The sequence below is a fragment of the Camelus dromedarius genome, unplaced genomic scaffold (assembly GCF_036321535.1).
Source record: "Camelus dromedarius isolate mCamDro1 unplaced genomic scaffold, mCamDro1.pat HAP1_SCAFFOLD_176, whole genome shotgun sequence".
Classification (NCBI taxonomy): domain Eukaryota; kingdom Metazoa; phylum Chordata; class Mammalia; order Artiodactyla; family Camelidae; genus Camelus; species Camelus dromedarius.
Genome location: NW_026989746.1, coordinates 175,890 through 189,967, shown reverse-complemented (window position 1 = coordinate 189,967; position 14,078 = coordinate 175,890). Strand labels below are relative to the sequence as shown.

Genomic DNA, 14,078 nt, shown 5'->3' with positions numbered 1-14,078 from the left:
ATTGTGAGCTAATGAGATAGACAAGACAACCGAACATTTGTTAAATATCCTTTCATGCCGGAAACAAATGTATTATACACACAAAAAGCACACAAATCACGGTAGTACTGCGGTTACAAACGTGGGTCCGAGTTCGAGTCCTGCTCTGGAGTGACCAGTCCTGTGAGATGGAGAACTGTTAGGTCGGCTTAGCCTCTCCCGGACTTGTTTTCTGTCCTGCAGAGATGGGGCTCGCTAGGCGGCCCTCTCCCGTAGAGGTGCTGTGGGGTGTAAATGGCGCGCGTCGGCAGCCCGAGCACAGCTGCTCATTCCTCGTAAGGGCAGGATAGCATCGCTTTTGCGGTGACAGCTTTATGACCGTCCCGTGTAGACTCTTAGTGCTCCGAAGGGATGCCTTGTGGTTTGGAGATGGGATTCTCACTTCTGTAAATACCCAAGGATTGTGTTATTGGGCCGTGCTGATTTGAATCTATTCTTTAGAAAGTACATATTGTAGATATATTTTTCAAGCATGCATGCTTTTTTCTTTTATTATTTATAGTTCTACCCTCTCATCTCTTGGTGTGACTTTTCATGGAATCCAGGAAACAGTCCTAAGCCACCTGCCTCTTCACACTTCTCCGTGGTGGTTTTCTTCCCTGACTAGAAGAGGGTTCTGCATAGGAAATTTTCTTTGTTCCCCTTTTCTTGGAGTCACTCTGTCTCCCCAACTCTCACCTGTCCATCTGTCCATTACTCTACCCACTGATTCTTCTGACTTGTTCCAAAAAGCATTTCAGGCAGCTTACAGAAGAACAGATACCAAATTAACAGGTGAGAAAATGGGGCCAAGTTCAGACAGTGAGGCTAGGAGGCGAGCCTGTGTGAGAGTTGCAGGCGTGAGACACGCGCCTCAGCCCTGTGACTTATAAGATCGACAGCAACAGTGTGCCTGAGGCTCCCAGCAGACACAGGGAAACAGGGTTTGTGGGAGATGCTCACTGGCTGTGAAATAAATAAGTGGCTTAGGAGATGCCCAGCCTTTCCAGCTACTAAGGCTTAGGAGAATATGTTGAGTTTCTTCCAAAATCAGAGTATTGCATCTTTTCTTTTTTCAGAGTTCTATGTATAGTTGGTTACATTCTATACCTGGAAATTTCTCCAAAACTGCTTCCCACGTGAGTCCCATGGCTCGGGAATGGGGTGGTTCTGCTCATTGACGGGTGTAGGCCAGAAACAGAAAATGACAGCCTCAAAGGAGCCTGGGATATGTCAGTTATGTTTTGTCAGTGCTGTAGATTTCAGAAAACGCTTTCACCGTTTCTCTCCATCTGAGGTGGCAGCGTGCTCTCTTAGCAGCATCAGGAGCTCAGGGCCACGGGATGGTGGGGGCTGACTGCACTGCTATCAAGACAGCTGTGCCAGTCACTGCAGGCGTGGTGATTTTACATAGTGCATTTCATGTTCTTTAATAGGTTTCAACAGGTAGTTAATTAACTGAGTTAATTAACATTTAAGAAATATGATGCTTTGTTGAAAAGACAGTTATAGGCAGATTATAAGTTGTGAACACTTTAAAAACGGTTTCATTACTGAAATTTTAGTAGGGAAGATTTAGTTTATCTTATTTACACCTCTCTTCAAAAGTAACAAAGTAACAAGACAGAAAAAGCAGAGGATGATTTCTGTTCTTCCTCTCGGCTTGCAGGTGCCCTCACCTCCAGTGGCATCCATCCAGACACCAGCACTGACACTGGCCGTGCTCAGAACTGCCTCAGCCCTGAAGACACAACTGACAAATAGAAGGGGGCTACGCCCTATGACAGCAGGTGCTCTCACTTTGTGGGTCCTTATGTAACTGCACGATGTTAATCAGGATCGCCCGTTCTACACTGTGTGACGCTGCTGCCGTGTCTCCTAGTTATTTCTGTAAGTACTAGTGTAATTTTTTCAATGTGTGGTACTAGACATCTAAAAATGCTTTTTTCAGATGAAAAATAATGTTTATTTAATATAATAAGTCTGAAAAATGGGACAAAAGTGTCTATCCTGGTCCCACTACTCAGAGATAATAATTAACACTTTAACATCTATTTTCTGTTCTTTTCATCAGTGTGTATTACGTCTGTCATAAAAACCAGCGAGCACTCTGTGCCTGTTTACTTTGTGGAGACCTCCATTTTCCATTCGGCTTATTACATGTTTTTCTACAGTATTCTCTCTCCCCTGGCATGATTTTTAATGACCAGTATAGCATTCTGTCTTGTGGAGGCATCGTCCATTTTACTTCGGACTTAAATAAACTTTTAAATTCCAAGTATATTTAACTGAAATACTGAAAAGAGAACTGTGGTGGTACCGAAAGACCCCTACATCCCTTCCCCTTTTTTTCCTGAGAGTAAAAACTGCTGACAATGTGGTGTATATATTTCATGACCTTTATGCCTGTCATATATATATACACATACATACATGTATATGAGAAATCTATGTATATGTGTGTGTATATATGCTTTATTGAAAAATAAGGCCATACTATATGTTTTGTGCAGCTCGGTTTATTCACTGAGGTGTATATCATAGACGTCCTCCCACTCCAGACTCACCCGGTCCTTTCAGATAGAGTAGAGGGGTCTCCTGATGTGCAGTAGATTTGGTCTCTTGTGTAAGGACACCTTTGGTGGGAGAGTACTGTGGACAAGGCCTTGGACCACACCAAAACGCCTGCCCCTTAGTGCCCACAGCTCGCCTTGATTTACCGCATCATTGTCTTGATGGTGGATACTTAAGTTTTCTCCATTTTCCACTGTCAGAAAGGGTGTTTGACTGGCGTCCTTCTTGTACAAATATTCCTGTGATCTTGTATGAGTATTCCTTTAGTTAAGGTTTCTGGAAATTTAGTCCCTGGATGTGACAATTACATACATCACAGGCTCCTTTCAAGTGACTCTAGAAATTCCTTCTCCTGCGGGGAATGAAAAGATGTAGAATAACTTATGTAACCAATTCTCTATCGCTGGATATGATTTCACTTCAGCTTTTCTTCCCACCATTGTAAAAAGTGCTGTGTAAATGCTCTGATGAGTACATCTTTTTGAACTGATTTTTTTTCTAAACGAAACGATTCCTAAAATGGAGTTCAGTCTGTGTGTACACACATTTTTCAGAGTTTACATATCCATTGACACGTCGTCCTCCAAAAAGATCGCTCAGTTTGTTCTCTCAAAGATGGACACTACCTAGAATATTTTTTAAAAACATTTGCCAATATGATGAGCAAAATTGCTTTTTCATTGTTTTAGTTTGCACTTGATGACTAGTGAGGTATTGAGCATTTTTCACTCATTAGCCATCTGACTTTTAAAAGGTGAATGATCCCTTTTGTCCTTTGCACACATTTAAGTGAGGGAGCTTCTTGTTGCTTTGTGACAGCTCTTTGTATGTTATGAACATTAACCCCTTGTCTTCATTAACATGTATCACAGAGCTTTTTCTTGTCATTTCTTGCCTTTCATTTTGTTCAGTAGGTTTATTTTTGTTGTGGCCAAAAATAATCTTAAGACAGTAAATGTCTTCTTTTTGGGTTTTATCCTTGATAGTATTCTTAGAAATACTTTCTTATAATGGTATATATCTCCTCTGTAGGATTTTTTAATCTCTATGATGGAGATGATAATACTACTTGTTATAGTGAGGAGAAGTTGAAGTACTATGAGCAAAGAGTTGTATTTGCTGTTATTAGTACTTTCTAATATTTACATCACTATCTGTAATTTTTCTTGTGGTCATTATGACTGGAATAGAATTTGGTTTTTCCAGGTGATTCTCTGATTGTCCCAAGACAATTATTGAATTCATACTTTGCTCTTTGATTTGAAATCCCACCTGTAAAAAATATTTATGTACACTAGAGTCTCTTTTTGAGCTCATGGTTTATTTCTGTCAGTCTTACTTTCTTACTCCAGTGCTATATCTTACATATTGTAAAAATTTATTTAATATATGACAGTGCGATTTTTTTATTCTTTTTTCCATCCCCAATTTTCTTGTCTAGTATTATGACTTTATTATTCCTGAAGAGTTCCAAAATATTTTGCTCAAGTTAAAAAAAAAACAGATAAGAGCTGTCATGGGATTTTTAAGTAAGTTTTGAATTATCTTTAAGAGAACGTTCATCTTTACAAAACTGCTTTCCTCCATACAATATGTTGATGTCTCTGCATTCACACTTCTTACTTTACCCCTCAGTACAGTCCTGTGTTTCTCCATGTACAACATGGGAATTGTTTTTGAGTTTATTCCAGATTATTGTTGATGTTTTTGTTAATTTTGTAAGTGAGAATTTTTGCTATTATATATTTTAACTGTTAAAACTGACACCTAGGAAGGCAGATTCAATTTGTAAATAATCACTTTGTAACTTGTCATTTAAAATTGTAGGTATTAAGTACTTGTTACAGAATACTTTCTTTTCTGTTTTTAAAAATTTGTTTCCAAGATTCTCAAAATGGTCATAGCTAAGTAGTATAGGTGGGGAGACAGATGGAGAGAGGTAGTGTGGCTCATGTACAAACTGTGAGCACTTTCATGGCTGCCTTTATGCTGGAAAAGCCACTGAAGAGCCCAGGTAAGACCAGGGGTGGCTTTGTACGCACTTGAAAGCCAGCTTTCCTGTCTGTATGGAGAAGCCTGGTGAGTGAGGCAGGTATATGATCAAGGTCGAATGGAGGTTATTGGCTGCACAGAGCACTGTGTCTGTGAGAACAGGAGACCATCGCCATGGGAAATGCTTGGTGCCAGGAACAATGCAGGGAGCTGGGAAGCCTGTCTGTTAAGGATTTTCCAGCCCTGGGAGTGGGAAGATCAGACTCTCCATTCAGATCTGAGTTTGAATTCATCCTCTTTAGTTTACTGGTCCTCTGACTTTTCTCAAGTTATACATCCTCTTTGAACTCCTGTTTTCTTGTCTCTCAAAACAGGAGAATTACGGCCTGCTGCTAGAGTGTTTGATCAGGGTAAATAATTTGTGTCTATAAGATGCCATGTACAGTCACAATCTCAGTGAGAAATGGGCTATCGCCTCTTCTTCTGCAACTCAGTGCTTGACGAGACATAGGGGAAAGTCAGTCCCTAATTTGTGTGTGATGCAAGTAGGAACAAAATTAAAGTCTTGCCTTTCCCTAGTAGTATTCTTACTCCTTTGCTTCATTTACTTCTTTCCTCCTTTCCTTTCCCCTTTCCCCTCCTCCATCAAAAGATCCTGGGACTCTCTCAGAACACTAGATTCAAGTTACTTTAAAGGTTGGCTCATCCTCATGAAATGGCAGTAACATAAAAAAAATCTGTACACATCCCAGAATGCATTGTATTTGATTTACACACACACACACACGTGCACACAAACACACACACAATCAGGCTACCTCCCACTTGCAGAGGGAGAAGGAACACTTTTTCTGAGTTTTCATTCACTGAGCGTGAGAACAAAGTCTCTTAGGCAGACTTTCACCAGCCTTCGTGCATGTTGTTTTTAATTGGATTTCTGCTTTTTGGCCATAGATATAGTATCCTAATAGAAGAGAGAAAGTGAAGACATAGACATTCTGCTGAGATATTGGTGTCATCATATTTGAGTTGGAAATGGCTTAAGACAGCATAGAGTCATAAATTTTTATGGGTGAGAATCCATGATGGTGTAACTTGGACAAGAACCTGGGTCTTCTGCCATCTTGTCCATGTGGGTGAAGAGGCAACTGGGTGGGGGATGGCAGGGATCTTTCTTGCTTGAGTTCCATGGTCTTGCTAGTTTTCATTGCTCAGCTGCCTTTAGTTTATGTCCAGGAGGCCTCTCATGGGAAGGTCACTCTGTCCTGATAGATTGTTTCTTATCAGCAAAAAGCTCTGGACCCACTCATATTTCCCAGAGTTTTCTGCTGACCTGCTGACACTTTATATAAATGAGACCTAAGAAACTACTGAATATAAAATCCTTATTGTTATCGTTTGCCCTCGAGTTCCATAGGAATGGGGTGCTGTCTCAGGCTGTCTAAAGCTAGATCTGAACAAAGATAGGGTGATAGGCTGTGCTGCTGGACCTCCACAGTCGAAGGGGATTTCCACCTTAGTTTTTAGAATCAGGCAGATGAGTTCAAATATTGCCTTTACCAGTAATTATCTTTGTGACTTGGGGGAGAAACTACTTTTTTGTGTCCAATTTTCTTTGTAAATAAGTTCAGTATTTATTTTAAGGTTTCTGTTTTAGAATTGAAAGAGCTAATTCCCTCATTTATACCTAAAATAGTGATCGCGTGGTTCTATGCTGGTGCCTTGGAGGTTGATTACTCTGGGACTCGGCAGTGAGAATGGGGGTGGTGGACCCCTGGATAATAGAGCTTATATTCCAGAATATGCTTGTAAAAGACTGGATGTGCAGTGGATTTTTAGTAAATATCCACTCCTTTCCTACTCTGCTTTGATTGTGTATATATCTTTATACTAATATATGAACAATTTTTATTGCAATTTAAATATCTTTGTAGTATTTACAATATGTAGCTATAAAAAATAGGTGAAATAAAATGATTTGACTTTTATTTTCTTTTCAATAATCAAAACAAAATAAAATAGAAAAGAACAAAGTTTTGAAGGAGAAGAAATAATTTTATTTCCATGGAATCAATTCCGTATAATAGGTTTTTTGGTCGTGTTGTTAAACAGCATATAAAATTGATTGGTTGTGACATACTGGAAATGAGGAAACAGTGGAGACATACTACCTCTAATGCAGTCATTTATTTACCAAGTCCAAACTCGTTCTGCTTGCTGCATGACAGGCCAATAAATCGGGAGAGGAGCTTTTGGAGTAAGGAATAGTGACTTTATTTGAAAAGCTGGCAGACTCAGAAGATGGCATACTGATATCCAGGAGAACTCTCTTCCCCAAGTCAGAATTCAGTCTCCTTTTATACTAAAAAGTGGTGGGGGTGTGGTTGGTTGTTGCAAACTTCTTGCTGTACGAATTGATTTCCTTGGAATCCTTTGTTCTTGCAGCTGTCCATGTGGGTCAAATCATGGCACCCCTGTAAAACCTCAAAAAAACAAAGTTTATTCTTTATTTTGCAACTTGCCATCTCTACATAAGTGTAGAAGAGCTAACATCCTTAAAGATCAGAGCCCGCAGAATAGGCCCTCCTGGATATTCCAGGCTAAAGGCAACTTTCTTTTACAAAAGGTGCAGAGATAACAAGTCTTAGCCTAGAAAACAGGGTACAGGCTTAAAGACAAACGAACACATCTAACATGGAGTCAAATTTGTTCTTTTCTATTACAATTTCTTTTTCCACCTCATAGATAATTTTAGTAAGAAACATGAGCAATTTTTTTACTTTTGCTTCTTAATAACGGATAAGTGGCCCAACTAAAGTTTTGTGAACAGGGATGCTGTGCGGGCATAGGGGTCACAGCAAATTCTTGTTGGGGGTGGTCGACCCTGCAACATGTCTGATGCCCTGTGAGTGTTGGTGAGAGTCCCCCTAACCAGGGGCTCTCTTCAGGAACCACCATGTGGGCATTGACCTCTGGAGACTTCTTTTTCAGCTGTAGGAAATTTTTTTAGATGCTGTGATGAAAAAATCACTCCAGCTGGGGATAATCAGGGACTAAAGGAAGGGGAAAGGGCTTGGAGTAGTGTAGAAGAGAAGGACAGAAGATCAGGGAGCCTGGGGGCTTGGGGGCGGGGCCTCGGGGGAGAGAGTAGCAGAGGTGGGGAGGGGCCCGGCTCCAGAACTAGCTCCTGCACCTTTCCCTGCACCCAAGCCTCACAGCTTTTAATTGGGCCCAAGACTCTTTCCTGTCTGTATGTCACCCTGGGCAGAACGTTGAGAATTGAAGGTAAGGGGTGGGCAGCACTCACCTAGGGGGTCACTGAGGACTTTGGTCAAGTCCACAGTGCCTTTTCTAGTCATGTGTCTTCACCTGTTCTTTATCTCAGGATCTGAGAAGCAGGAGCAAGGAACTCAGGGAGAGATCCAGGAAGACATCTGACTCTGTTAAGAGACGACAGTCACAGCGACACGGGGAGCGAGGACACTTGCAGCAAAGTAAAATGACTTCACAACTATTGCATCAGAGCTGCAGGTGTGAGAGAGCCTAAGCCTGTCTCAGAGTGCAGGGGACAAGAGGAAAGGAATGGTAAAATTAACACTGACAATTGAAATTTTGTTAAATAGCCTGCTAATATTAATTGTATCAAATGAATGTATGCAGGTGTATTTCTATGATCATTTATAGTTACACACAACCCCACCAGCCCCTCTTTCTCCCATCGGGGATGGGCTTTCTCAAGCACAGTGCCCCTCCTGGTTGAGTGGGCCACGCTGCGGGTCCTCGCCTGGGGCCAGGCTGCTGCAGGACACTGAGTCCCCGAGGCACGGCCTGGGAGAAATGACAGGAACATCTCTGCTCATAACTGAGAGCCTCCATTTCCCCCTGCAGTGTAAGAATGCCGGTGACTCAGTTAGAAGCATGCATCCAACCCGTCCTTCCGTGTCATCACCATCTAGAATCGGTGCCTGAATCTTCTGAATTTCTCCAGAATGTGGTTTAAAATCACCTTCGACAATTGAGTGTGTGTCCTCTTACAAGTGGAGGAATTGCTGCCGTTTCCCTGGAACTTACTCACCACTAGTCCATCTGATTTTTCTGTGCTAGGATTCAGTATGGCATGCTAAAAATTCTGCAGTCAGATCTTGAAACACTGATGAAGAGGATTATTTATTTTATTTCTTTATATGATAGTGTTTTACTTTCAAAATTCAGAGTTTTCGGTTCTTTCAAAAAATTTTTGGGGGGTTGGAGAAACAACATTGCTCTTACCATCTCTGTGACCTGTTGCTTTGTGCCTCTCACCTGTCTTCTGTCACTTGTGAGGTGGTTCCATTTGTGACCCTGTCAGGGTTGTTCATGTTATAAAACATATAGTCTGTTAAAGTACAGTCCCTTTTACTCCGAAGACATTCCACAAATACTCCTTAAATCTGGGTGTGGTTTTAAGAAGACAGAATCATTAGAACATGTACTTGCAGGTTGCTAGTGCAAAATCCCCAAATCAATAGTCTAGCTCAACATCTAAAATCTTTCTAATCTACCTTGGGTTTGTATGGATAAGTGAAGCAGTTTGCTAAGAACTCAAGACCAGGGTTAGAATACAGGCTGGTGTAGCTCAGCAGGTCCTCCCAAGCTGATGCTCTGCCAGAGGGAGGGGCCGAGGGGAGAGGGCGTGTCCTGCCCTCCCTGAGCTGACAATTTGATGGCAAAGATCTTTACCAGGTGAAGAACTGGGAGTTTCTTCTAAGAAGAGTGGGTTTGAAAAGAGTCCTAAAACCGCGGGAGTGACACAATCCCTTTTGTCTCAAGTACGTGAGAGCGGCTGTGGGGACACTTGGGAGACTCGTGAGTCCAGGTGTGCAGTGTTGGTGGCTTCCACTTGAGCGGTGGGACGGTCAGTGGGTAAAAGCGAACAGATTGAAGGCATGTTTAGATGGTAAAAATGAAAGGATGAATGCTGTCTGTGAAGGTAGGATGGAGGAAGGCCCAGGTTTCTGGGTGGATTAATGAGGTAAGTGATGGTCCTGCTGTGCTCTGAGGAGGGAAAGCTGCAGAGGGAGCTCTGGGGGAAAACTGATGAATTCAGCTGTGGGTGAAGTGAAAGGCTGTTAGATGTGTGGACTGGGAGATCTGGTGAGAGCAGGTACTGAGTAGGAGGAGGGGAGAGAGACCTTCAAATCATTTTGTCTTGTGAACATACAAATAAGTATGAGTAATGACACACAACACCTCTATATTCTGGATTAAAACCCAGTAACATTTTTCTATATTGACTGCAGAGGTTCTTAATTATTTTTTAATAGAAATAAAAAAATAGAAACAAAATAGTGAAGTTAATGAACATCTTAGAGTTGATGTGTGTCCTTGTATGTATTTTGATACCTCATCTGTTTATAACCATAATCTACAAAAAGTTAGCTTGTTTAGCATAAGAGTTAAACAGAGGGACGTGAAACACACTGTTGGGGGTTGAGGCTGATCACCTTGGGCAAACTATGTCCCCTCTCTGTCCCTTAGTTGCTTCTTCTGTGACTGCCTCCAGGCCCCTCATCACAGCTCATTTCCTAGACTAGATGTTGGGAGGGAGGCTGCTGAAGTGGCTAAGAAGTGGTAACTGCTTGGGATACTGAAGAGAGAGACAAAAACAGATTAAAGCCGAGAAACTGAGTACAAATACCCTCAAAAAAGGAAAAAAAAATCACACAGTGTGTTGAGCCACTTAGCGTAAGGGAAACAAAATCACGTGGACCCAATTTTCTTGAGCATATGAGTATAGTGGGTGGAAGGGTGTCATCAGAAAAGTGTTGAGAAAAGGCCTTTTGGTTTCCCTTGACGTTTGCAGTAAGGATGGGAGCTGAAGCGAAAACCCACTGTTCACTGTGGAAGGTGCTCTTTTTTGCAAAACTGACCAAAGGTTGGAGACAAGTCATCAGCGGTGCCGGCAAATGAAGAGACTTCTGGATTGGGTGGGGCACTTGCTGTGACTTCCAGGTAGCCTGCTGGCTGGGGGCTGTGAGGTGGGCAGTAGGTTTGCAGGGTGACCCGGGCATAATTCCTGGCTCTGAGGCTGCTGGTCTGACTAGCAGACCTGAGCACCCGCAGACCTAATGGGGCAGCTCAGGATGTGGCCTGGGACACCTGCCATTCTGAGGGCAAGAAGAGGGCTCCCCTGAGGGGGTGTCCCTGCGGAGAGTGGAAAAGTCCTCCTGCAGGGGAAGAAGTGCCTCTGAGCATGGGGAAGGATGCACAGGCAAGACCAGCCTGGGCATGGAGGTTTTGGGAAGCCGGAAGTCATAAAGTGGCCCAAGCAGCCTTGTTCCTGCGAGATTGGAAGGAAAAGATGCTGAAAAGGCAGGCTAGGGTCAGACCGTGTTGTGGGTTATGAGTGACAGTAAAGGACTGGTCAGGCAGGCACGAGATAACCCTGTGGGCGTCCCAGCTGGGGCATCACGCCAGAGGGAGGAGCAGAGGTATGGACTTTGCCACTTATTAGCTGTGTGACTTTGAGCAATATCACCCCACCCCTCTCTATATATATCTTCATCTGTAAAGTGACACAGCTCGTGTCATCAGAAGGCTTAGTTTAGCTCTGATCCTTTTGTCCAGTCCTGTCAGTGCTGCCCTGCAAGGTTCTGCAGCAGCTGCTCTTAACCTGAGAAGGGAGGGCGTAGAGGGACATTGTAGTGCCCAAGGGCAGGAAGGGGTTGCTTTAAAAGCAGACATGTAGCCGCCTGCAGCTGCAGGCCTGCAGGCAGTTTGGTTGATGGTCCTGGAGAGGACTTTGGAGGCCATAGCATCATCTTAAAACTTGTTTTCCCTTGGGGACCGGATTTGCCTTTGCAGATTAATGTTGAAGATTTGGGCTTCTGGCAAAGCTGTTTTCAGAGATGAGTATATACATAACATATAGTATAAAATAAAATGCTTTTATTTAATCTGTGGGACTTTGTAGCTGTTTGGAGCAGTTCTGTTGGCCTGGTCTCCACGGAGGACACTAGGGGTCAGCAGAGCGTGCGGGAGGGCAGGCCGACCGCTGTGCTTCTGCGGGGGTTTCTCCCCAGCATGGAGCTCTGTTAAGTTGAATCTTCTCTGAGTTTGGTTGCCAAGCGTGCAGACAGCAAATTAATGAGTTCTGGTGGGATTGTATAATGACAGGAAGAAAGAGGAAACCGTAGTTTTTCGGGACTAGAACATGCTTTTGGTTCCTGATTCAGTGTGTTCCATTACAGAATTGATGAGTTGTGTCTATTCTGGGACTTCATTGAAATAATCGTTCAGCCTAAAATTTAAGAGTTATGTTTTATTTGGCGGGAGGGCTCGAGCCTGGATGACAGCCTCTCAGATCTCTGAGGGACTGCTCCCAAGAGGTAGGGGAGGAGCTTGGATAAATAGGAGCTTTACAACAAAGACCAGGTACTTGGAACAATAAAAGATTGCTTGTTATCTAAAGAAAGCCAGATATCTCAAGTTCAAGTATTTAGTGCTTTTCTATGTATGGGATGAAGCAAATATATGGGTTATTGAATTCATTCCTTTGGCAAGCACCTAGCTATCTAGGGACAGTATCCTGTCCTTTCTTATTCTGAGTCTGCTCATAGGGCACCACTGTGAGTGGCTGAAAGGCTGGGTTTCAGGCATATCCTCGCTGGGGTGTGGCAGCAGCTGCTGAGGGCTTGGTCTCAGCATTCTTTGTTTACTGACATGGTTGCAGTATTTTCACTCACATTGTAGTATTTTCATTCACAGTGCTCCCTCTTGGTCCTAAATTCGACCTATATTTTGAGAGACATTTCATGACCAATTTTGTCCCACGGTGCTAGGATGGCTCATTCCTATTTCAGGTGAAGAATTTTCTGAGCTGCCATTCAAGGTGTTAGGTTTTTTTTCAGGGCCTGTTGATACTAAAAGTTTTCTGGATCGCCTGTCTTACTAGTCTATTATGATCCAGGAAATGTTTGCCCTTCGTTGCTCATTACCATACCTAGAATCACACTATTACATTTATTTTATGCAGGGTTAAAAATTTTATCTATTTCTTCAGGATGTTTAGCCATCATCAATCTTGTAGGCCTAGTTACACGTTGGGAAATGTAACAGACAACAATTTAATAAAATAGAGATCATATAACTAATATAGCTAGTAACGTTTTAAAGTCACGAGTAAGAATTTAATAGTAGAGAAGTTGTATATTTGGGTTAAAATTTTGCTTGTATTTCTGATTGAGTTTGAGTGATCTTATGAGAAAGTTCATATTTATGGTCAGGCTCCGAGCAGGTATTAATTGGCCAGGTGAGTTCTCCCACGTTGTAAGATCAACAGTGGCCTAAACAGAACTATAAATTATTTTTAGAATAACGTTTCTGAGGGCTATCTAGTTAGAGCCTTGGAGTAGGGAAACCCACCAAGGTAACACAGAAGTACTAGACATAGGTAATTTACCATAAACTTAACACTTGGAGTAGTTCATAATCAAAGGTAGGAGAAATTGTCAAAGTAATTGGTATACAAGCCTGGTCCGTTGTCTTGGGTCAGCTGTCGAGCTCAGATGTCGTCTTCTTCTCATCCTGGCCTGGTAGCTTTTTCACCATTTTGGCATTGTTTTCAGGTGAGCAAGTGCTCTATAGGCCAGTGAACTGAAGGGGCTGTTTCTGATAGGAAATGAATCCGAAATTCCGTTTCCTTCAGCTTTTGTGTGTATGGTCTAGTTAAGAGTACTTGATAAAAGGTCTTTCCATTCAGGTTGGAGACAGTTCTTTAAGTCATGCATGTTCCAGTATGTATAATCCCCTGGCTTAGGTCATGGAGCATTGGAAATTTACACAAGGATAGATTACTGAGCTTCGGAAACAAACCTAGAGTATCCTTTTCATAATTAAATTAAACTGTACAGCAATATGACATAAAAGCAAGGAATGATCTGGGAAGTGTCTTAGTAAATATAGACCTCAATTAACAAAACTAGAACTTAATATCCAGTAAAATATAATATTTTTTCTCTCTAAAATTACCCTCATTTTTCTCAAATAAAGCCAAATCAAGATTAATTTCTTTACAAGTCAAGTCTGATTATTTGATCATATAGGCTTTTTTAAATTGGCTGTGTTGGAACTTTTAATAAGGAGTCTCAGGGTAGAATGTTAATAAGATTTGCTAAGGCCTGGAAAGCCACGTCAATGGCTTGTCATTGATTTCTGCCTTACAGATTTAGGTAATTTCTTTTCTCTTTAAAATTCTTAAAATACCTTTAGATTCTTATATCTGTTAGGAGATGATCTTCCTCATTTGTCTGATTGAGCCATTGGGGACCTAAGAGTTTTTAGTCTCTTGAAGGATCAGATAGGGAGAAAAGATAACTGTATCAAGTCTGCTTACATAGGTATAATTTATCAAATTTCTGTGATTTATAACTAGCTTAAAAGGAAGAGTTTATGTCTGGGAAACAGGTTAAAAGCCAGTAGTAGTTCAAACAACATCAAAAATTATAACCATATTC

The 14,078-nt window shown here is 41.9% G+C and overlaps 1 long non-coding RNA gene across 1 annotated transcript in view; it reads left to right on the top strand.

The window, feature by feature from the left end:
* Positions 1 to 8,448, top strand: part of LOC135320512 (uncharacterized) — a 257,975-nt gene extending 249,527 nt beyond the window's left edge. Inside the window, exons 6-8 of the long non-coding RNA XR_010379680.1 lie at positions 1,098 to 1,157; positions 1,688 to 1,908; positions 7,970 to 8,448. This is a non-coding gene — a long non-coding RNA (uncharacterized LOC135320512). The remainder of the gene's footprint in view (positions 1 to 1,097; positions 1,158 to 1,687; positions 1,909 to 7,969) is intronic.
* The last annotated feature ends 5,630 nt before the right edge of the window (positions 8,449 to 14,078 follow it).